This window comes from Zonotrichia albicollis, unplaced genomic scaffold (assembly GCF_047830755.1).
Source record: "Zonotrichia albicollis isolate bZonAlb1 unplaced genomic scaffold, bZonAlb1.hap1 Scaffold_83, whole genome shotgun sequence".
Taxonomy (NCBI): Eukaryota; Metazoa; Chordata; class Aves; order Passeriformes; family Passerellidae; genus Zonotrichia; species Zonotrichia albicollis.
Window position 1 is genome coordinate 4,711,510 of NW_027428460.1, and position 22,169 is coordinate 4,733,678.

Genomic DNA, 22,169 nt, shown 5'->3' on the forward strand with positions numbered 1-22,169 from the left:
GAATCTGCAGCAAAGACATGAAATTATGATTTTGCCACTTGTGGAAACAGGATGAGAGGAGACCTGTCAATGTCCTGCTAACATCCCTCCCTTGCCCCTTTTCCAAAGCACTTTCAGCTGAGCAGGCAAAGGCACATCATTCACAAGGCTGAACTTGAATCCCTTCTCTCTGGCTCCAGCATTTTGGCCAGGGGCAGTAGGGCAGCGCCTGCTGGGAAGGAAGGGCCGAGCAGGTCAGCACCAGCAGGATGGAGACAGAGCACCTGAACCAAGTCACCTGCATATTCAACAAGGCCAAAAAACCTGCTGGCTTCTGCCTGCACACAGCCATGAAGTTGTCATGTTCCAGAGGGGGAATGTGCTACCTAAAAGCAAACCAGCCCACTACTGTGGGGGAAGGAAGAAATTCCCTTCTGGCAGATCAGGTTTGGGTAGGCACCTTCTGGGGATACAGTCAGGCAGACAGAGCAGCAAGACAGGAGACCAAACATTGTGGTCTCACTGGGAATAAAAGCAAACCTGAAAAGCAAAAGAAGGAATGAACACAGCAAGACAATCCCTAAAACAAGGAGATGGCAAAGAGAATTTAAATGGGCTGTAAAGCAGCAAGGAAGAATCATAAGACCATGAGAGCAACCAGCTTGCCAAAAGTGACAGAAACACAGACAGGCCGTGTCTACTGACCATGGGGCTTCAGAGGCATTTTCTGCCTGGAGAAACACGACCAGCACTGACTGACAGTGTGGTTCCAGTATGCAAAGCCAATCTTGGCTCTCCAGGGCTTCCTGCTGCCTGTGCAGGCAAGCTGGGCTGCTGGGCATTCCTGCCTGCAGCCAGCAGGCCAGGTTCTGCCCTCTGGGGTACACATGCACAGCACACATGCATTTTCTAGCACACTGATAGCATCAACCCCTGAGCACCAAAATGCTCTCCAAAAGTCTAAACCAGATGATTTGGACTCCCTCCTGTCTCCTCCCACCAGCCCACTCTTGGCACAAGCCTCACTTGACAAAATGTTTCCCTGACTGAAATTCAAATGGTCTCAAGTTTTCCTCTTTACAGTGGAACACAACTGACATTTTTCCACTTTTTCCCTCTCAGCTCTCTTGGGAAACTGCAAAACAATCCCAATTTCTTCAGGTGAAGGTGGAAACCTCCAGGAGCACATGGTTTTGGATGTGCTGTGCTTCTGCAAAGGGAAAGCAGAGCACCGTGTTGCTTTTGGAAAAGCTGAGCAGAGCTGGATGAAGCTGAGCAGGAGCCTCAAGTGGCACCTAAAGACCTCTCTCTGCTTCTGCTCCATCACTCTGATTGCAGGGCTCTTGCAGAACACGGTCCCTGCAGGGCCAATGCCATTAATGAGAAGTGATTCCAGCATAAAGTGCAGAAGGCTTAGCCCCTGAGCTTTGCCTGTGAGCTGCACAAAGGGAGCCAAACTGGCTGAGAGAGGCAGAGATTCCTACCAGGAGCCAAGATTAACCAAGGACACACAGGGTGTGCTATAGACCCAAGGCAAAGACTGAGAGCAGGTAAGAACTGTACAGCCCTCAACATTCCGGTCAATCCAGAGCTTTCAAGAGAAGGAAACTCCTTTGGAATAGACACCATCAACGCCTGGCCAAAACCAGGGGACAATTCCCAGCACAGGAAGATTTCCACCATCTTGCAGAAGAAGGTGCTGAGACATTTTCTTCTGCATGTGCTGCAGCAGATAACTTGCTTTGCTGTACACTGAGGGAATGACAGTACTCTCCTCTTCCAGCACAGCGTTAAAGCTCTGGGTGCCAGCACTTACCTTGTCCTTATTCATGAGAGACAGCACCATTTCAGAGACCTCCCGAGCGATGAAGTTCTGAAATACCAGCTCTGGTGGGGAAACCCCAAACCAGCTCTGTTTCGGGGCAGCTGACGGCAGCTGGAGAGAAGAGAGAGCAGGGAGAGCTTCAGCTGCTGGGAGGAAGGTTCATGCAGGAGAATCTTCCACTGATCCCCAGTAAAGTACAGACTCTGGGGGAGCACGTCTGCCCAGCCCACACTGGGCAAACAGTGGCTCCCCCACCTCTGCTCTGAGCTGATCCACAGCTGCTGGGCCACACAGAGCAGGCTCAAGCCAAGCTGCTCTTTTGGCATGGATTTCTCCAGGTTTCTTTCTCCAGAATGCCAGGCAGCACTTTCCTAAAACACAGCCCTGTGCCCTTGTGGTCACGGAGCTCTGGGGCACTGACTGAGCACTCATGGAGTAAGTAAAACCCATGGATTTACAGCAGACTCCATGGGAAAGGATTTGGGATGTCTTTTACTCTGAGACAGGGAAACCGAGGCCCACACAACTGCAAATATCTTTTTTGCTCTAGAACTTAGACATCAGTAAGAAGAGAGCAGGAGCAGAGGAGGTGTGAGAGATGAGGTGACATTTGGCTGAAGCCAAAAGGTTATGAAGCAAAAGAATGGAATTTGTTGGTTCTCTGTGTTGTTTGTGGTTTGGATTTGTTCAGGCTGGTTTGTTGAGTGTCACAGTGAGAGGGACAGGGTTGAAGACCTGACCAAAAGGAAGGAGGACGAGAAGGGAGGGCACAGAAAAGTTGGTGCTCAGTAGAGAATGGAAGCTCCTGAGTGCCCATCCAACGGCAAAGGGCACAGGGACCGCCCCAGCCGGGTACAAAGGGGATACAAAGATTGCCATTTTCTCAGAGGGTGTGTGTGTGTGCTTGGCTCTCAGGGAGGGAGACATCCCCAGCTCAGCTGAATCCTTACAAAGAAACACTTTTCTTTTGCTTTGATGATTTTGTTCCTTTTCATTGTATTTAAAAGTTAGTGTGTTCCAAAGAGAGGAAAAGGCAAAAATAAAAAGACAAATGAGCTGAAAATAAAAACACAAGTGAGGTGAATGCTGAATGAGGATAAGTTTCAGTTATTTTCTCAGCAACCTGGGTAAAAATAGAGTTGGTATCTCCTTTTTCAATGGCCTTTAAATGGGTGCTTTCTTATCATTACTGCGATCTTATTTCATGCCATTGTAGAGGCACATCTGGAATGACACAACAACAGCAAATGCTTCTGCAGCAGAGACATTGCTTGGAGAAAACTCTGCCCTGCTTTGTCTGCCTTCTCCAGCCACACTGCTGTCACTGCAGAGACACAAGCAGGTCTCCTCTGTGACTTCACAGCTGACACATTCTGCTGAAGGGAGTGGCTGCAGCACACTGGCCCTTAGCTGTGCCCTTCCCTAAGGTGTTCCCAAGGCTCCCCTTCAGGACAATCCTTTACCTGGATTGTGTTCCATGTCTCTTGCTTCCAATTTCCTGCTCAACAGCCCACCTCAGTCACCTACCCCTTTGGACTGTGCTTTATACCGAGCTACTCCTGCCAGAAAAGCAGCTTTAAACACACCTCTGAGTAGGCACCGATCCAGATAAAGCACATCCATTCCCCTCTGCCCAGGGCCAGTCCCCTGTACATCTGGCAGCCTGCAAAATCCAGCACCCCCTCGAGGTCCAACACATTGTTCCAGCCCAAAGCAGTAATGCAATTTGTTTTGTTCAGACTGAAGTAATTCCTGCAGACCCTTGGCCTTCAAAGGCCAACGCTGCCACTCTGGAGGGAATCCTGTGGCCCCGAGCATTTGATGTTGACCACACCAAAGCAAGAGGTGACTCCTTCAGCAGGAGAATGGCAAAGGGCAATTTTGGGCCTCTGTGTCCCCAGCCTTCCTCCCATTGTTTTAGCAATGGCAGCTGCACTCCAGCTCACCCCAGCAGCTTCAGCAGAGGGTATTTGTGTTGGCTTAGTGCACATCAGGACTCCCAGTCCACCACTCCCAGCACCTTGCAATGACAGCACGACCTGGACACTGAGGTATTTTGCTGGAGGCAAGCCTGTCACAAACACACACCCTCTTCAAACTTCATGTGAAACAGAAAGGAAAAGAGCAGGAAAAGGCTACCTTTGGGCGAGTCTCACTCCTGTCTAGAAATGGGCCAATTCTGGGCAGAATACTCCCCCCAGTGCTGGCCTCCTTCTTCCTGCTGAGAAACTTCTCCCTCTGGAACTTAGAGGGAAGCAGCTGAAAGGCAAAAGTAAACCAGCTAGAGCCTCAGAGTTGTGCTTGTTCAGAAAGGCTTTTCTTGAACAAGTGGCACTGGTGAATAACTTGTGATCACAGCCACTAGGACAGTCCTGGAAGCCCTGGGAGTTTCTGCTGAAATACTTAGCATCAGTGAATTAATAATACAGAGTGGAACACACACACTCCAGCCATATGGCTCTGTCCCATTGGCTTCTCCATGATTGGATGGGACATGGTTGGGGATTTCTGCTCTTTGGGCATTTGTTTCCTCTCACGTTTCATTGGATTGAAGCAGTGACCTTTCCAGAGAATGGGGAGGAGCTCTCAGAAGTGCCTGAACTCCATCCCTGCACAACGCTCAGAACTCACAGCAAGGAGATATCGCTGCTGGATGAGTCCCAGAGATGCAAGAAAGGAACACTTTACCAAGAGTGAGGTGCACAGGAATGTGTCCAGGTTTTAGTTCTCCCTGTTAATTGTTTTCTCTGTCTGGGCTGACAGAGCCCTCCACAGAAGAAATCAGAGGCATCTCCTTGACAGAGCCTCAGCAGTGGGGCATCTTCAGCCAAGTGAGCTGCAGACAGCAAGGGACCTTTGTGGCCCTGGCTCCAGCGCTGCCTGCAGGGCTGCATCTGTGCCCACACAGGAGCTGGGAGAGAACAGCTGCTTTGGGAGCTCTTCCAGCTGGGACCAGACGTGGCTCTCAAGGCTTTGGACAGAGTTTGAGCTTCCCCCGCCCACATGCCCAGGTGCCCAAGGGCAGGATGGTCAGAGCAGCACAGGTGAGTGCCCAGCCTGACAGAAGGAATTCCTGTGGCAAAGGGGAAGGGACAGAACACATGCTCAGGGCTTCAGCTGTACATTGGTTTCACTCAGCTCTGCTGGCACAGCCAGGCAAGACACAGCTGAAGCATCCCACAGTGTTCCCTATTGCACCAGGACAGCCCCAGACACAGCAGCACGGCACAAAGGGCTGGGGAGGGGCTCTGCAGCTTCACAGCACTGCTGGACAACAGGGGCAGGGAGAGCAGGGACACCAGGGCAGTGCCAGCCCTAACAAAGCCCAGTGGGTACTCACAGCATTAGGCTTCAGCCCTTCCCTGGACAAAAGACGAGGTGTTGGTGTCTTCTTTGGCAATCCAGACGCCATTTCCAAGGGACGGTGTCGCAGGTGAGCGACAATGCCTCAACAAAACTGGAAGGAGCAACAATGGAACTCTGAAAATCCACAACCCAATTCATGGCAGATTCAAGGCATATTCTGCTGCTAAAAATGTTACATTACTTGAAAGTAGCTAAGTGCTCGTTTGGTGTAAGTAGCTAGTATAGTTAGGCCTCTAGTTGGACTTTATTTGAACTATAGGGCTACCTTGTGCAATTCAAAGTTAGATCATACTGAAACCTGGAGCTAAAAATCTGAACATTAATAACAGTTTGAACAGACAAAGCCGTAGCTTAAATATTACTCAAAACTAGCTAGAGTGGGCCTCCTCTTCTTTAGGCTAGAGCACCCTTGCTCTCTCAGCTGCTCCTCACAGCTGAGAGACTCATGAGAGACTGGAATGTTATGGCTAATGGCTTAAATATCATTCTAAAGGACTTTCTGCCCATTGTGACAAAACTGTATAAAGAAGCTGCAACCACCCAAGCCCACCCTTCCCTGAAAATGCCTCCTGACTGGAACTTGGCACTGTGAGTTAAGCTGCCTAAGGGAACTTGAGACAAGATCAAGGTGACACTATTGTCCCATTAGCTCAGGTCTGGGGAGAAGTAAACAAGGCTGAGGAGAAAAACCTATCCACAACAAAGCCAAACCCAGCAGCTGTCCTGAAAATCAGCTCTGTCTCCGTTCAGGCTGGGGAAGTCACAGCCACAGACTCTTCTGCCGAGGCCAGGTTTGCACACAAACCTCCCAGCAAAGACCTCCACAGTGCCTCCAGACCCATTCCTGAGGCCTCGCACCAGACGACTGCAGGGCATGCAAAGTAACACAACAAATCTGAAAATCCAGAACCCAACTCATGGCAGACTCAAAGGACATACGGGTGCCAAAGATTTTATATTGTTTGAAAGTAGCAAGAGACAGAGTCCAACTTGCCCCACTCCTGGGAGGTACCTGGGCAAGATATCACCTTGCCCAAATCTGCATTAATCCATTGGAGACTTACATTTTGCCAGACCTCACCACAGAAAAGACCAGAAGAGGATTTAATGGTAGGCCAATGGGATCCATGGAATGGTGATATTTTCTACTAAATCTCTCTCTGTCACTCTTTCTCCTCCCCCCCTTCCCAATCTCCATCACCCTCCCACTTTTTCTTTTCTTTCTCTCTCTTTCTCCCTCACATTTACTGTTCCATCAAATCCAGACCATTGACTGTTCCATCAAATCCAGACCACTGACTTTGGCATATGGTCTCGTTTGCACCTCAATATAGAGGCATCTCCCTTAAAAATTTTAAAACCCAGATGATAAAACCCACTGCAACTTGAACAGAACTCGCTCACCTTTAAGCAACTTAAGCAGTTACTATAGGAAAAAAATGTATAGACTACTATCTTTAGAAAATGTTGCATTTCTTCAGTAAAAAAAAGCACAATCAGTTGTCCATTTATTGTTCATCCTCTCACGTGTACATGTCACTGAACTACTGCGCCAGAAGACTGGCATGATCACATCCTCTATTTCCCTTTGGCATTCTCTTTCAGAGCACAGATGAAACAAAACCAAAAAGTTCAACTTTAGTCAGTCTTTACCTTCAAATGAAATTCAGGACTCCCTAGCAGACACCAATGTTCTGCACGCTGCGGAGCTTTTCGCAGAGGCCAATGCTCTGCACCTTCAGCAATTCTCTACGCCGACAATTGCCCTGGCCAATGGCCCGGTGCAGCCGCCTGCAGGAGCCCAGGCTGCGCACACCCAGCCAGGGCCGCGCTCTCAGGCAACTGAGGCCGCGCCGCTGTCACAGACGCTGAGGGCCCGGGCGCGGTTACCGGGCAACCGCGGCACCGAGGGCGGGCCCGGGCGGGGCCGGGCCGGGCCGCAGGGATTTGCAAAGGAGATTGGCACTGCAGCGACTGACTGCAGTTTGGGGCTTCCAAAGAGTCTTTCTGGAACTAATGAAAAGTTAAAATGTGGAGACAAAGGCACCTATGCCAGGTCTGTACAGTGCCCTTTGCAGCACTAGTATCCGACCCTGGCTGGAACAGCAGGAGGGGCTGAGGCAGCAGGGAAGGGGGCTCAGCCTGGAGTAAAGGAGGCTCAGGGGGGACCTTCTGGCTCTGCACAACTCCCTGACAGGAGGGGACGAGAGGCTGCTGCAAGTTCAGGCAGCGCCGCAGCCGCGCGGCTCCCCCTCTCCTCCCCCGCTCCGCCTCTTCCTCCCTCCCTCCTCCTCCTCCTCCTCCACTCCCGCAGCCCTCGCGGCCCCCGGGAGGGGCGGGGATGGAGCCGGGACAGGTCGGAAGGCAGAGAGGCCTGGGGGGAATGCCAGGACTGGGAGTGACTGGGCTGTACTGGGATCATCCTGGGAGCAGCTGCTGGGTGTTATGAACAAAAAATCGGTTAATATTTTTTTTTGTGAGAAAGAGTTACACAGAAGCAGCCAGATCGGTCTCTGCCAGGATTCTTAGTGCTTTGTTATTGTAATACCGGGTCGTTAAGGCTTATCTCTTCTTTTGTATTAGTAAAAAGCCTGGCTGGGTGCGGTGGACCCTTCCCCCGAGGCAGTGCTCTCTTCCAGCATAGGGAAGACATCTGAGAGGGTGGGGGGGGGGTTATGCAAAGTGACTCCAAAGTCCAGAATGCTTTGTGGGACCCCGACTCGAAATGCAACGAGAAAACCCCAAAAACAACGAGCCAAATAAGAGTTGAGAGACTGGAGTGATGTCTAGACGTGAGGAGCCGAGTGCTGAGCCTGCAGAGATGCGGAGTCCCTCTCGCCCTGACCAAGGGAGTCGTCTCCGGCTAAGAGACTGAGCCGACTGGGGGAGGAGGGACAATACCTGACGGGGACACCAAGCCCTAAAAGGCTTGCGCGAGGACTGGATCCTCCAGCTCTGCCCATGGTGGACAGAGCTGCGCATATCCTCCTCCTCTGAGTCGCCCTGGGAGACGCGACGGGGACTGCGGCCGTGCCGGGACGCCCAATCCTGAGCTGATCACTTTTAATAAAGGCATTAAAAAGGAGAAGAAGTCTCCTGGCCCTGGTTGTTTCACTGGGTGACTGAGTTCTACTGGGATCATCCTGGGATCACACTGGCAGTGAGGAGGAGCAGCGCGATGACTCCAGCGCTGGCGCTGAGGGCGCTCCTGGGGGGCCAGGGGGGACTGGCACCCCCGGCACCGGGACCCTGAACCGCCAATGCCAGCACCGGGACCCCTGAATCCCCCTGTTCTGGACATCAGGACCCTCTGCTCCCCTTTTCCCGGCCATCCCATGGCTCCCAGCCTCCAGACTTGGCATAGGCTTGACTCTGGGACAACCTGGAACGCCTTGGTCTCCCATTCCTGCCTTTCCCAGGCACACCTTTCTGCAAAACCAGAGACACCCTGAACTCCCCCTTTCCGAACATCCCGGCTGTCCCCACTCTGGTCCCCCCTTTTTGGGAAACCCTGGACTCCCCTTTCCTGGGCTCAAGGAGCCCCTGGAACTCCCTTCTACCTCTCCACGTCCCTGCCCCCCCCCCATTTTCATGACCCTGAGACCCCCCTGGCACCCCCATTCCTGAGAACCCAGACCCCCCTTCATCTCTTCATCGAGCACCAAACGCAACCTTTTCCCAGCCCCACGCCTCTCCCAGCCCCCAGCCCCACGCTTTTCTCTGGCCTGGGGCCAGAAGTGCAACTGAGTGAAAACAAATGTGACAGAAAGAAATAATTTTGCTCCTTTTATTTACTGTTGAAATACAATTTCCTCCCTTTCTCACAAATCTCTTCCCAGTGTCATTCAGCAGGGCTGTCAGAAAATCCTTAATTCTGGGTGGGTGTTCCAAGCTGCAGCCACAAGGAAACAGGAAATGGGGATTTTCCTGCTCCTGGGGCGTTTGACATCTTTAGCTGAGGAGAGGAGGAGGCACCAGAAGGAAAGGGCAGCTGGGCTTCATCTTTCCACAGGGAAGTGGGGGGGAAAATCTCTCATCCTGTCTGCAGCTGCTCCCACAGGGATATGAGGGCTGATCCCAGAGCCCCAAGGGTCACAGTCAGGGCTGCCCTCAGGGAATGCTCACCTGGTATGGAGGGGCAGTGTGCGATCACCTGGATCTTGGAGCACCCAGCTTCCCCAGGTGCCTGAGGAGGGCTGGGATGATGCCAGGGACATCCTGCAGTGACATCCCCTCTGTACCGCTCTGGGTGAGCTCAGTCCCAAACCTGACCCTGATCCTGGTCTCAATCTCACTCCATGTTTAGACACACTCACAGTTCTGTATTTAATCACATCCCAATTCCAAACTTGTCTAGCCCCAGACCTAAACCCAACCCCAGCCCAAAACCAATCCTATGTCTAGCCTTAACCCCAATCCCAGCTCTAATCCAAATCTCAGCCCCAACTCCAACCCCAGCCCCAATTCCAGCCCCTTCCTAAATCCTCAGCCCCAAACTAAACCCAGGTTCGGCCCTTCTGGGGGTTTGGGGGTGTCTCTGTCCCTCTGACCCCGATGATGTTTGGGTGGGGTCACAGCAGGGCTGAGAGGGCCAGAGACTGCCCCGACCTCCGCAGGTGTGAGAAGGTCAGAGAGCCCCGACCACCTTCATCCGTGAGCAGCACCCCTGCCGTGTCCTTTCTCCGGTGACAGCACAGACATTCCTTTGTGCCGGGGTCTGTGCCAGCCCCGCACACGGCGCTGCTCTGCAGCAATGGGGACACGGGAAACGGTGCCCGCCGTGTGTCCCCTTTGTGTTGCTGTGTGTCCCCCCATGTCCGGCTGTGTTCCCCCGGCCAAGGAGCTGCTCTGGCCCGGGATGGCCGGGCCCAGCCGCCGGGCCTCGCCGGCAGTGGGCAGGAGCCGGCCCGGGCTGCGGGACACGGCCGAGCTGCCCGGCTGGAAAGCAGCTCTGGCTCCCGCCAGGGAGCTGTGGGCAAGGGGCTGCCGGCTGTGCGGGAGGAAAGCCCCTGGGCCGGCCCCTAACGCTGCCCCGCAGAAAGGAAGGGGAGGAGGGAGCTGACAAATGAGCTCGGAATGTGGCAGTGCAGAGATGAAGGGACAAGTGCTGTTGGGCAGGTCACTGCACAGGGTCACGGCCATTGCAGGGTGAACCGTGGGCTGTTGAGCCTGTTTCTCCCCATCCCCAAGGTGCTGGCTGATGCCAGGTGAAGGGCACAGGCACACATGCCACCATCTCAAGCAGCCCCTGCACTGCTTTCAGCCCCTCTCTGGCACCAAAGTCCCCCCGTGTGCACAGCCAGGAGGGCAGGGCACGGCCCAGCTCAGGGGCATAGTGTGTGACAGCCCTGCCTGAGAGGAGCAGTTCCCATCTCCATTCTCAAAGCCATCAGAATCTCCATCACACTCACTTCTTAATCCCAGCGGCGTTTTCACGCAACAGCCTATCCTCGAGTTCCTCCATGTTCCTGTTCCAGGAGTCCTCCAGGTGTTTACGAAAAGTCTTCAGCTCCAGGCGATCCAGCTGTGAACAGGTGCACAGCCTCAGCCAGCTGCTCCAGGATGTGACATGGAGCTCTCCAGGGAAAAGCCTGGAGGGGGATCCTCAGAGGGATGCTGCCGCAGGCTGTCAAGTCCCAAAGGTGCCAGTTCCTCATGGTGGGGACGAAATACCCCTCACCTTGTCTTCAATTGCATTGCTGAACTGCTGCTGCATATTGTTCCAGTGCTGCTCCTGGCCTGAAATCTGACTCTGCAACTCCTGCATTCTCTCATCCAGCTCCTCCATGTTCTCTTCAAACTGGCTGCAATCGACTTTGCTGTCCAAGGCAGCTTTGTCTGCCTTCTAGCAGAGGGGAACGGCAGGACAGCAGCAGGGAAAGGGATGAGGAATGCCAGGCAGGGCCAGCATGTGAGGGGCAGAGGGAGGAGTGCTTCCTGCAGGCCATCACGCCCCTTTCAGGCTGCTGTGGCCCCATTTGCCCCATCACCCTGGTGAGCTTGGTCCCAACATGTGAAGGGTGAGGGACCCCATGAGCTCAGGAAATTCCCCCTCCCAAGGGGACAATTTCTGCCACCCAGCCCCCAAAGGACAAGGGGCATTTGTCACCCTGCCCGGGAAGCCCTGGGCTGGCACAGAGGCCCCTTAGACTGTACCATGTCCATTGCAGCCATCATGTCCTGCTGATCTGCTTTCTCCTTCTGCAGCTTCTCCAGAGACTGGGACAGCATCTTTCAGCACAGAAAGGAACCCATGACACCACAGCAAGGTTGGGGCACACCCCAGGATGTAGGAGCACACTCCTCTCCCCCTGTCTGCACACACTCTGTCCCTGATTTGTCACAAGCCTTCTGCCCAGTTGGGTCTGTCAGGGATGAGCAAAATGGATGACAAACAGGGCGAACAAAAGGGTTGATAGAAGCAATGAGCAAGGCAATGATAAAAAGGACGAGCAACCAGCAGGCTCCTTCTCTTTCCAAATCCCTTGCAGGACCAGCAGGCCCCTCCTCAACACAACTCCTGTTGCCAGGCAACGCATCCCACTCCACTCCTGGAAGCCAGTGGGTCCCATGAAGTCATAGATTGATGGAGTCTTGGAATGGCATGGGCTGGAAGGGACCTAAAAAATCATCTCGTTTCACCCCCTGTCAGGGACAGGTAAAGGAACATTTTCCACTAGACCTGGTTGCTGCAAGATCCCATCTAAGCTGGTCTTGGACACTTCCAGGAATGGGGCAGGCTCTGTAAGGGCATCACCGTGCTCACAGGGAAGAATTTCTTCCCAATATCCCACCTATCACTCCCCTCTGTCATTGTGACACCGTTTCCATGCCAAGCCCTTGTACAAAGTCCACCTCCAGCCCTTTTATAGTCCTTTTAATTCCCATAAAGTGCTCAGAGTTCTCCCAGGAGAGTACAGCCTCATTGTTTTTCTTTTGATCAGTTTAAGATGTGCGTCACATCTGAGACAGTTCCCCCACTGCTGCAAACCCTCAGCCTGGTTTGGAGCATCCATTGGGATCAGCCTTTGCCAGGGGGGCTGTGCATGAGCCCCTGGCTGAACTATGGGGTTGTTGGGGCACAGAATCCTTTCTTCTCAGGAGTTCGGGCAAAAAGTCTCTGTGGGTGAAGCCTTTGGACATTTTCCTCCAAGTCAGGTTTTATGTCAGCTTGACAGTCCATAAAGAAGACAATTACATAATTTCTCCTGCCAATGTCCGCAAGACTCTTGGAGAAGACAAATCAAGTTCTTCCCTTCAATACCTGCCATTTCCTATACATTCTACTTTAGGTGTCCACAGAGCCCCATAATTACCTTGGGCCACCTTGATTTGTTACTGAGCTCTCAAGGTAGCACTGACTGTTCAATTAACTGCCACTTTTGCAAAATTTGCTACACTTTCAGCGAGGTTTTATTGTTCCCTGGGGAATGGCCTGGGGTGACAGGGACAGGAAAACCCTCCCAAGCCCCTCCCAAGCATCCCCCAGGGCGAGAGACACAGAGACCCCTTGAGCATCTCCTGGGCACTGGACAAAATAAACTTGGCAGAAATCAAACTTAACTCTGCATAAATCACTTTGAAGAATATTTGCTCTTCCCACAAATAACTTGTGATGGAAATGCAAACAAACCCCAAATATGAATAAACCGACAATCCAAGCAGTGATGTGGCAATTCCAATATTCATTGCTTCCTGCACAGCTCCAGCTCAGCTGCTGGCATGTTCTGATAGAAGAAAAGAGAACATTTGGCCCAATACAGATTATTAAAAGGAAGGGGAAGCTCTGTGTAGCTGTCACAAAGGTGACAGGGATCAAGAGAAAAATGATTCTCACATTTGGCAAAGAACCCAAGCCTGGGAATTCAGGAGATATTCAGGAATTTAGGTACTTGAGCTGGGCTTCTTGTAGGACTTTCAGCAACCTTATGTTCCTCACCGTCGGGTGAATGAACCTTGTCAGTCTCGCTGGTAACATTTGCTCCCTTTCCCCCAATGATTTTAACACACTTTTCAAGGAAGGACAACAAAATATTTTCTTTTCACTGGCCACCCACAACAGCCATTTTCCTCATCAGCTCTCCCGTAAGTTGCTCAGAGGAAGCTGTGTCCAAGTTTCCAAGAGTTCCTCCAGCGAGAGCCACAAACCTCCTCAGAGGATGGGAACCATGCTGTTGTCAAAGGCACTTAGGGACAGACAACAGTGCCCTGAACTCACTGTGCCAAAATCATGTCACAATCTGGTTAAGAAAATTGTTAGAGAGATGTCTCAGCCCCAATTAAGGCGCTAACGAGACCAAATCCAAAGTGGATTTTATTGAACAGTAAATGTGAGGTAGAGAGAGAGATGGAAAGAAAGAGAAAAGGGGGGGAGAGCAAGGGAGTGACAGGGACAGAGACCTCCCCTTGAGCAGATGTAAGAGTCTGTCCGAATTTGCCCTCATCTGCCTCATGATTGTCATTTGAGGACCACTGAAGAGAAGATCCCCCCGTCTCCTCTGTAGGAGAAAGTCATATACCACAAGGCCCTGAGACCTGGGAGCATTGCTAAGCTACTGTTTCCACAGGTGTTGTTTGCTGTATGCTACACTGAGCCCAATGAGAAGAAGGGGGCACCGTGCCCTTTTTGCATCAACAGCCTTGGAAGCTGCCCCACCTCTCGGTCTGGCTGGACTTCTCCTGAGTGGTGGAACCCTGCAGAAGACCCCTCTCACTCGTTTGCAACCACCATGACACACAGACGGAGATGTAAGAAGCCTCTTCATCAAGCGACCGAGACATCAAACCCCCATGTGAGAAGGCCCCCTCTTATACTTTCCAAGGACTGGGACTGAGACCCCCAACCCGGGGGAGTTGTGTGGGGAGAGGCAAGCTGACCAAAGCAAGATGGATGTTGCAGGTGTGAGCATTGGACCACGAAAACAATGGCTCGCGCCCACTGCCGAACGTGGACTGTGTGTACCCTTTCGAAACACCATTCTTTCCCCAAAACTACCTTTGATTCGGTTGCAAAATTCATTCTCCCTTCCCCCATTGAAAAAGGGTATAATTGGGGTCCAGATGAACTGCGCCTCTGAGATCTCCCTGACGTAACAGGCGGATCCTCGACTGGACTGGACCAAAGGACTTCATCTTTACATTTGGTAGCTATATCCCCCTCTCTCTCTCTTTTCTCTCTCTTTCTCTGTATTTTTCTTTCCCTTAATCCCTCTATCGCATTTTGCTGTGGTCATTCAATAAAGGAGCATTTGTTTTGATTATTACTGCAAATCCCCCTGTACTGTGTCGGTTTTTTGCACCCTGAGATCAATCCATGAACGATCACGAAACCCGTTCATAAGGACGGATCGTGACACTGGGGTTACTGGGAGCTACCAGGCCCATGCTGGGAGCTCTCTGTGTACACAGTGGGAGGAACTAGGAGAAACTGGGAATGACAGGATGCATGCTAGTGACAATTGGGATGTCCTGGCAGTGACTGGGATAAAACTGGGGGCAGCTGAACCATGCTGAGGTAACTGGGAGTGCCTAGCAATGACTATGAGAATGTTCAGGGCAGCTGGGATATACTGGGAGTGCCTGAGACCATGCAGGTGTTGACTGGGACCGGACTAGGAGCAACTGGGAGCCACTGGGAGCGTGCTGCGGGAAGCTGGGACCATGCTGGGGGCAATTGGGGGCAAGTGTGAATGACTGTGGCCCTGCTGGGAGAGACTGGCATCACACTGCGAGTTACTTGGGGAACTGGAAGAACTGGGAACACACTGGATCAAAGGGGGAGCAACTGAGACCAACTGGAACTGTGCCGGGGCAAATTGCATCATAATAAAGAATGACTGGGAGCAACTGGGATCATCCTGGGAGCAGCTCCTGGGTGACTGAGTTCTACTGGGATCATCCTGGGATCACACTGGCAGTGAGGAGGAGCAGCGCGATGGCTCCAGCGCTGGGGCTGGGGGCGCTCCTGGGGGGCCAGGGGGGAGTGGGACCCCCGGCACCGGGAACCCCCAGCTCCCCTCATCCTGCACAGGCACCCCCTGAATCCCCCATTCTGGACATCAGGACCCTCTGCTCCCCTTTTCCCGGCCATCCCATGGCTCCCAGCCTCCAGACTTGCCATGGGCGTCACCCTAGGATGCCCTGGAGCACCTTGAATCCCCATTCCTGCCTTTCCCATCCCCCAGCCCCACTTTTCTGCAAAACCAGAGACCCCCTGAACTCCCCCTTCCCGAACATCCCGAGTGTCCCCACCCTGGTCCCCCCTTTTTGGGAAACCCTGGACTCCCATGTCCTGGGCTCAAGGACCCCCTGGAACTCCCTTCTACCTCTCCACGTCCCTGCCCCTGTCCCCTGTCCCTCAGCTGTCCCCTGTCCCTCGGCTCTGTGGGGCTGGGGGTGGGCAGTAGGAGCCAGGGCAGCCCTGGGGGAGAACAACCCTGAGCCCCAGCTGGGCCAGTTCCCCCAGTTCCCCCCAGGTCACTCCCAGCATGGGCCCTGTGGCTCCCAGTCACACCCAGTATGGTCCCAGTCACTTCCAGTTACACTCAGTGTGATCCCAGTATCATCCCAGTCATTCCCAGTATGATCCCAGTATGATCCCAGTATGATCCCAGCATGGTCCCAGCACAGTCCCAGCTGTTCCCATTCATCCCTACCATAGTTCCAGGCACTCCCAGTATGGTCCCAGTCCTTCCCAGTATGATTCCAATATGAACCCAGTCACTCTCAGTACAGTGCCATTTGCCCCCAGTATGATTCCAGTCACTCCCAGATACTCCCAGTATTATTCCAGTAACTTTAAGCTTCCTCTGTGATCCCAGTCACTCCTGGTTTCCCTCAGTATATCCCAGTTGTCCTTCATGTGTTTCCACTCACTCCCAGTTGCTCCCAGTAGTTTCTAGCATTATTCCAGTTGCTCATAACCACTCCCAGTCACCTCCAACATGATTCCTGTCACTTCCTGTATATCCCAGTTGCCCCAGCATGGTCCCAGTTGCCCTCAGCCTGCTCCCAATCACTTCCAGTATGATTCCAGCAGGATCCCAGTCACCCTCAGTGTGGTGCCAGTTGCTCCCACTATGATCCCATTTGTCCCCAGCATGTCCCCATTTCCTCCCAATGTGATCCCAGTTGCCTCTAGCACAGACCCAGTCCCTCTCTGTATGAGCCTACTCTGATCTCATGATGATCCCAGTTGCTCCTAGTATGGTCCTGGTTGCTCCCAGTTGCTCCCAGTCTGATCCCAGTTGCTCCCAGCGGCTCTGTGTTATGCTTTGGAGTGGGAGGAAATTTAGGGAAGTGATGCAAAGTTTTTTGTGTATCTGACAGTCTGTTGAGCTACTGAAAAGCAAAGACACGCTTTTGTGAAACACACATGTTAAAGACGAAAAAACACAGAAACTTTTTTTTCTTTGTTGGTCGGCAGGGAGCTACTGGGTTTTGGCTTCTGCTCTGCGGCTGGGCTGGGCTGGGCAGGGCTGACAGTCTTGCTGCAGGCTGGGCTTCTTTTCTCTTTTCTGGGCTGCTTGCTGGCTTCTCTCTCCATGGGCTCTGGTTTGGCCGGGCTGGGCTTCAGCAGCTGCCGGGCAAGGAGACAGGGGAGGCTGCGGAGCTTTAGCCAGAGCAGGGCTGGCTGTGGCTGTGAAGATCTCGCTGTCAGGCTGCTGCTTCTTCTTCTTCTTAGCATGGCTGAGACCAGAGACTTCTGTGGCTGGTGTAGAAAACTAAACACTAACTATAAAGCTGATCTGAACACAACTGAGCCACAGCTTTCTGTTACAAGTTATTGGTGGGTTAGGTAGGCCTCATGCGTGATGTGAAGTTTTTCAGTACTTCAGTCTTCTTCTGAGTGAGAGAAAAGAACAAAATGCAAGTATATAAAAAACAACATGAAGACACTAAAGTCAATAAAGAAGAAGTTGAGTCTTAGATGAGAGGGCTGAGAAGATGCTTTGTTTCTAGAGCTGAAATCTTCTTGTAAGCTGTAAAGGAGAGGAATAGTGGATTTGTTTTTACTAACAATCTGTGGGTCTACTCGTAGATAAAACTAACTCTGGAAGATAAAAGAAAGAATGGGAAGGATTCCACTGATCGATGAATGGAAAAAGAGATTTGCTTTTACAAATACACTTTAGGTTTGCTGATTAACGAAATAAGCCATTGAGAAATGAAAGAAACAATGGGGAAGAAAAACCCCTAAATTCTGTAAGAATTAAAAACTAAAAGGGAGGGTTATACATTAGAGGGAAATCTTTGGGAAATCTTCAGGGACAGGCGTATCAGGGCATCTGTACCTCTCAAGCACCTCAGCCAAGGGGAAAGAGAGAAGGGAAATGTGGCCAGGATATTGTGGAAATTAGGATAAAAAGAAGGCTGCATCCTCCAAAAATTCAAGAGATCTCAGGGGAATGCCCCATGGCCTCTCCCTTTATTGGAATAAAGCCAGAAAGGACTCCTCTGTCTCCTTTGTGGACATAAACCTCTGGAGATGTGGATTAATTTTCCAAACAACAAGAAAATACTCTTTTTCTTCATAACACATAAAACTATAAGGAGATGAAAGTGTTCAAATTGATATCAAGTAAAGGCTTTATGTTAAAGTAAGCAGATGTTAAAATAGCTGTAATCCCATGAGAAGTTCGAACAGAGAAAGAGTAGTCTTGTGCTTCTAAAAAGCGAAGAAGGGGCTGGGAAAAGGTTGAGTTGGTGCCGGATACAGGGGTGTAGGGGAGTCTCCATACTGAGCAAAGGGGTAAAAGGGCATCTGGGTTCTCAGGAATGGGGGTGCCAGGGGGGTCTCAGGGTCATGAAAATGGGGGGGGGGGGGCAGGGACGTGGAGAGGTAGAAGGGAGTTCCAGGGGGTCCTTGAGCCCAGGAAAGGGGAGTCCAGGGTTTCCCAAAAAGGGGGGACCAGAGTGGGGACACCCGGGATGTTCGGAAAGGGGGAGTTCAGGGGGTCTCTGGTTTTGCAGAAAGGTGTGCCTGGGAAAGGCAGGAATGGGAGACCAAGGTGTTCCAGGTTGTCCCAGAGTCAAGCCTATGCCAAGTCTGGAGGCTGGGAGCCATGGGATGGCCGGGAAAAGGGGAGCAGAGGGTCCTGATGTCCAGAACAGGGGGATTCAGGGGTCCCGGTGCTGGCATTGGCGGTTCAGGGTCCCGGTGCCGGGGGTGCCAGTCCCCCCTGGCCCCCCAGGAGCGCCCTCAGCGCCAGCGCTGGAGTCATCGCGCTGCTCCTCCTCATTGCCAGTGTGATCCCAGGATGATCCCAGTAGAACTCAGTCACCCAGGAGCTGCTCCCAGGATGATCCCAGTATAGCCCAGTCACTCCCAGTCCTGGCATCCCCCCAGGCCTCTCTGCGTTCCGACCTGTCCCGGCTCCATCCCCGCCCCTCCCGGCGGCTGCGAGGGCTGCGGAGGAGGAGGAGGAGGAGGAGGGAGGGAGGAAGAGGCGGAGCGGGGGAGGGGAGGGGGAGCCACGCGGCTGCGGCGCTGCCTGAACTTGCAGCAGCCTCTCGTCCCCTCCTGTCAGGGAGTTGTGCAGAGCCAGAAGGTCCCCCCTGAGCCTCCTTTACTCCAGGCTGAGCCCCCTTCCCTGCTGCCTCAGCCCCTCCTGCTGTTCCAGCCAGGGTCGGATACCAGTGCTGCAAAGGGCACTGTACAGACCTGGCATAGGTGCCTTTGTCTCCACATTTTAACTTTTCATTAGTTCCAGAAAGACTCTTGGGAAGCCCCAAACTGCAGTCAGTCGCTGCAGTGCCAATCTCCTTTGCAAATCCCTGCGGCCCGGCCCGGGCCCGCCCTCGGTGCCGCGGTTGCTCGGTAACCGCGCCCGGGCCCTCAGCGTCTGTGACAGCGGCGCGGCCTCAGTTGCCTGAGAGCGCGGCCCTGGCTGGGTGTGCGCAGCCTGGGCTCCTGCAGGCGGCTGCCCCGGGCCATTGGCCAGGGCAATTGTCGGCGTAGAGAATTGCTGAAGGTGCAGAGCATTGGCCTCTGCGAAAAGCTCCGCAGCGTGCAGAACACTGGTGTCTGCTAGGGAGTCCTGAATTTCATTTGAAGGTAAAGACCGACTAAAGTTGAACTTTTTGGTTTTGTTTCATCTGTGCTCTGAAAGAGAATGCCAAAGGGAAATAGAGGATGTGATCATGCCAGTCTTCTGGCGCAGTAGTTCAGTGACATGTACACGTGAGAGGATGAACAATAAATGGACTACTGACTGTGCTTTTTTTTACTGAAGAAATGCAACATTTTCTAAAGATAGTAGTCTATACATTTTTTTCCTCTAGTAACTGCTTAAGTTGCTTGAAGGTGAGCGAGTTCTGTTCAAGTTGCAGTGGGTTTTTATCATCTGGGTTTTAAAATTTTTAGGGAGATGCCTCTATATTGAGGTGCAAACGAGACCATATGCCAAAGTCAATGGTCTGGATTTGATGGAACAGTCAATGGTCTGGATTTGATGGAACAGTAAATGTGAGGGAGAAAGAGAGAGAAAGAAAAGAAAAAGTGGGAGGGTGATGGAGATTGGGAAGGGGGGGAGGAGAAAGAGTGACAGAGAGAGATTTAGTAGAAAATATCACCATTCCATGGATCCCATTGGCCTACCATTAAATCCTCTTCTGGTCTTTTCTGTGGTGAGGTCTGGCAAAATGTAAGTCTCCAATGGATTAATGCAGATTTGGGCAAGGTGATATCTTGCCCAGGTACCTCCCAGGAGTGGGGCAAGTTGGACTCTGTCTCTTGCTACTTTCAAACAATATAAAATCTTTGGCACCCGTATGTCCTTTGAGTCTGCCATGAGTTGGGTTCTGGATTTTCAGATTTGTTGTGTTACTTTGCATGCCCTGCAGTCGTCTGGTGCGAGGCCTCAGGAATGGGTCTGGAGGCACTGTGGAGGTCTTTGCTGGGAGGTTTGTGTGCAAACCTGGCCTCGGCAGAAGAGTCTGTGGCTGTGACTTCCCCAGCCTGAACGGAGACAGAGCTGATTTTCAGGACAGCTGCTGGGTTTGGCTTTGTTGTGGATAGGTTTTTCTCCTCAGCCTTGTTTACTTCTCCCCAGACCTGAGCTAATGGGACAATAGTGTCACCTTGATCTTGTCTCAAGTTCCCTTAGGCAGCTTAACTCACAGTGCCAAGTTCCAGTCAGGAGGCATTTTCAGGGAAGGGTGGGCTTGGGTGGTTGCAGCTTCTTTATACAGTTTTGTCACAATGGGCAGAAAGTCCTTTAGAATGATATTTAAGCCATTAGCCATAACATTCCAGTCTCTCATGAGTCTCTCAGCTGTGAGGAGCAGCTGAGAGAGCAAGGGTGCTCTAGCCTAAAGAAGAGGAGGCCCACTCTAGCTAGTTTTGAGTAATATTTAAGCTACGGCTTTGTCTGTTCAAACTGTTATTAATGTTCAGATTTTTAGCTCCAGGTTTCAGTATGATCTAACTTTGAATTGCACAAGGTAGCCCTATAGTTCAAATAAAGTCCAACCAGAGGCCTAACTATACTAGCTACTTACACCAAACAAGCACTTAGCTACTTTCAAGTAATGTAACATTTTTAGCACCAGAATATGCCTTGAATCTGCCATGAATTGGGTTGTGGATTTTCAGAGTTCCATTGTTGCTCCTTCCAGTTCTGTTGAGGCATTGTCGCTCATCTGCGACACCGTCCCTTGGAAATGGCGTCTGGATTGCCAAAGAAGACACCAACACCTCGTCTTTTGTCCAGGGAAGGGCTGAAGCCTAATGCTGTGAGTACCCACGGGGCTGTGTTAGGGCTGGCACTGCCCTGGTGTCCCTGCTCTCCCTGCCCCTGTTGTCCAGCAGTGCTGTGAAGCTGCAGAGCCCCTCCCCAGCCCTTTGTGCTGTGCTGCTGTGTCTGGGGCTGTCCTGGTGCAATAGGGAACACTGTGGGATGCTTCAGCTGTGTCTTGCCTGGCTGTGCCAGCAGAGCCGAGTGAAACCAATGTACAGCTGAAGCCCTGAGCATGTGTTCTGTCCCTTTCCCTTTGCCACAGGAATTCCTTCTGTCAGGCTGGGCACTCACCCGTGCTGCTCTGACCATCCTGCCCTTGGGCACCTGGGCATGTGGGCGGGGGAAGCTCAAACTCTGCCCAAAGCCTCGAGAGCCATGGCTGGTCTCAGCTGGAAGAGCTCCCAAAGCAGCTATTCTCTCCCAGCTCCTGTGTGGGCACAGATGCAGCCCTGCAGGCAGCGCTGGAGCCAGGGCCACAAAGGTCCCTTGCTGTCTGCAGCTCACTTGGCTGAAGATGCCCCACTGCTGAGGCTCTGTCAAGGAGATGCCTCTGATTTCTTCTGTGGAGGGCTCTGTCAGCCCAGACAGAGAAAACAATTAACAGGGAGAACTAAAACCTGGACACATTCCTGTGCACCTCACTCTTGGTACAGTGTTCCTTTCTTGCATCTCTTGGACTCATCCAGCAGTGATATCTCCTTGCTGTGAGTTCTGAGCGTTGTGCAGGGATGGAGTTCAGGCAGTTCTGAGAGCTCCTCCCCATTCTCTGGAAAGGTCACTGCCTCAATCCAATGAAACGTGAGAGGAAACAAATGCCCAAAGAGCAGAAATCCCCAACCATGTCCCATCCAATCATGGAGAAGCCAATGGGACAGAGCCATATGGCTGGAGTGTGTGTGTTCCACTCTGTATTATTAATTCACTGATGCTAAGTATTTCAGCAGGAAACTCCCAGGGCTTCCAGGAATGTCCTGGTGGCTGTGATAACAAGTTATTCACCAGTGCCACTTGTTCAAGAAAAGCCTTTCTGAACAAGCACAACTCTGAGGCTCTAGCTGGTTTACTTTTGCCTTTCAGCTGCTTCCCTCTAAGTTCCAGAGGGAGAAGTTTCTCAGCAGGAAGAAGGAGGCCAGCACTGGGGGGAGTATTCTGCCCAGAATTGGCCCATTTCTAGACAGGAGTGAGACTCGCCCAAAGGTAGCCTTTTCCTGCTCTTTTCCTTTCTGTTTCACATGAAGTTTGAAGAGGTAGTGTGTTTG

At 52.2% G+C, this 22,169-nt stretch overlaps 2 long non-coding RNA genes across 2 annotated transcripts; one reads left to right on the forward strand and one right to left on the reverse strand.

The window, feature by feature from the left end:
- Window positions 1–3,956: 3,956 nt before the first annotated feature.
- LOC141728071 (uncharacterized) lies at window positions 3,957–7,055 on the reverse strand. The gene is made up of 3 exons (XR_012578756.1): window positions 6,824–7,055; window positions 5,145–5,261; window positions 3,957–4,063 (listed from the first exon to the last, which is right to left on the reverse strand). It is a non-coding gene; the product is annotated as an uncharacterized LOC141728071 (long non-coding RNA).
- An 11,994-nt stretch (window positions 7,056–19,049) lies between these two features.
- Window positions 19,050–22,169, forward strand: LOC141728072 (uncharacterized). Its single transcript, XR_012578757.1, has 3 exons — window positions 19,050–19,226; window positions 20,789–20,905; window positions 21,988–22,169. It is a non-coding gene; the product is annotated as an uncharacterized LOC141728072 (long non-coding RNA).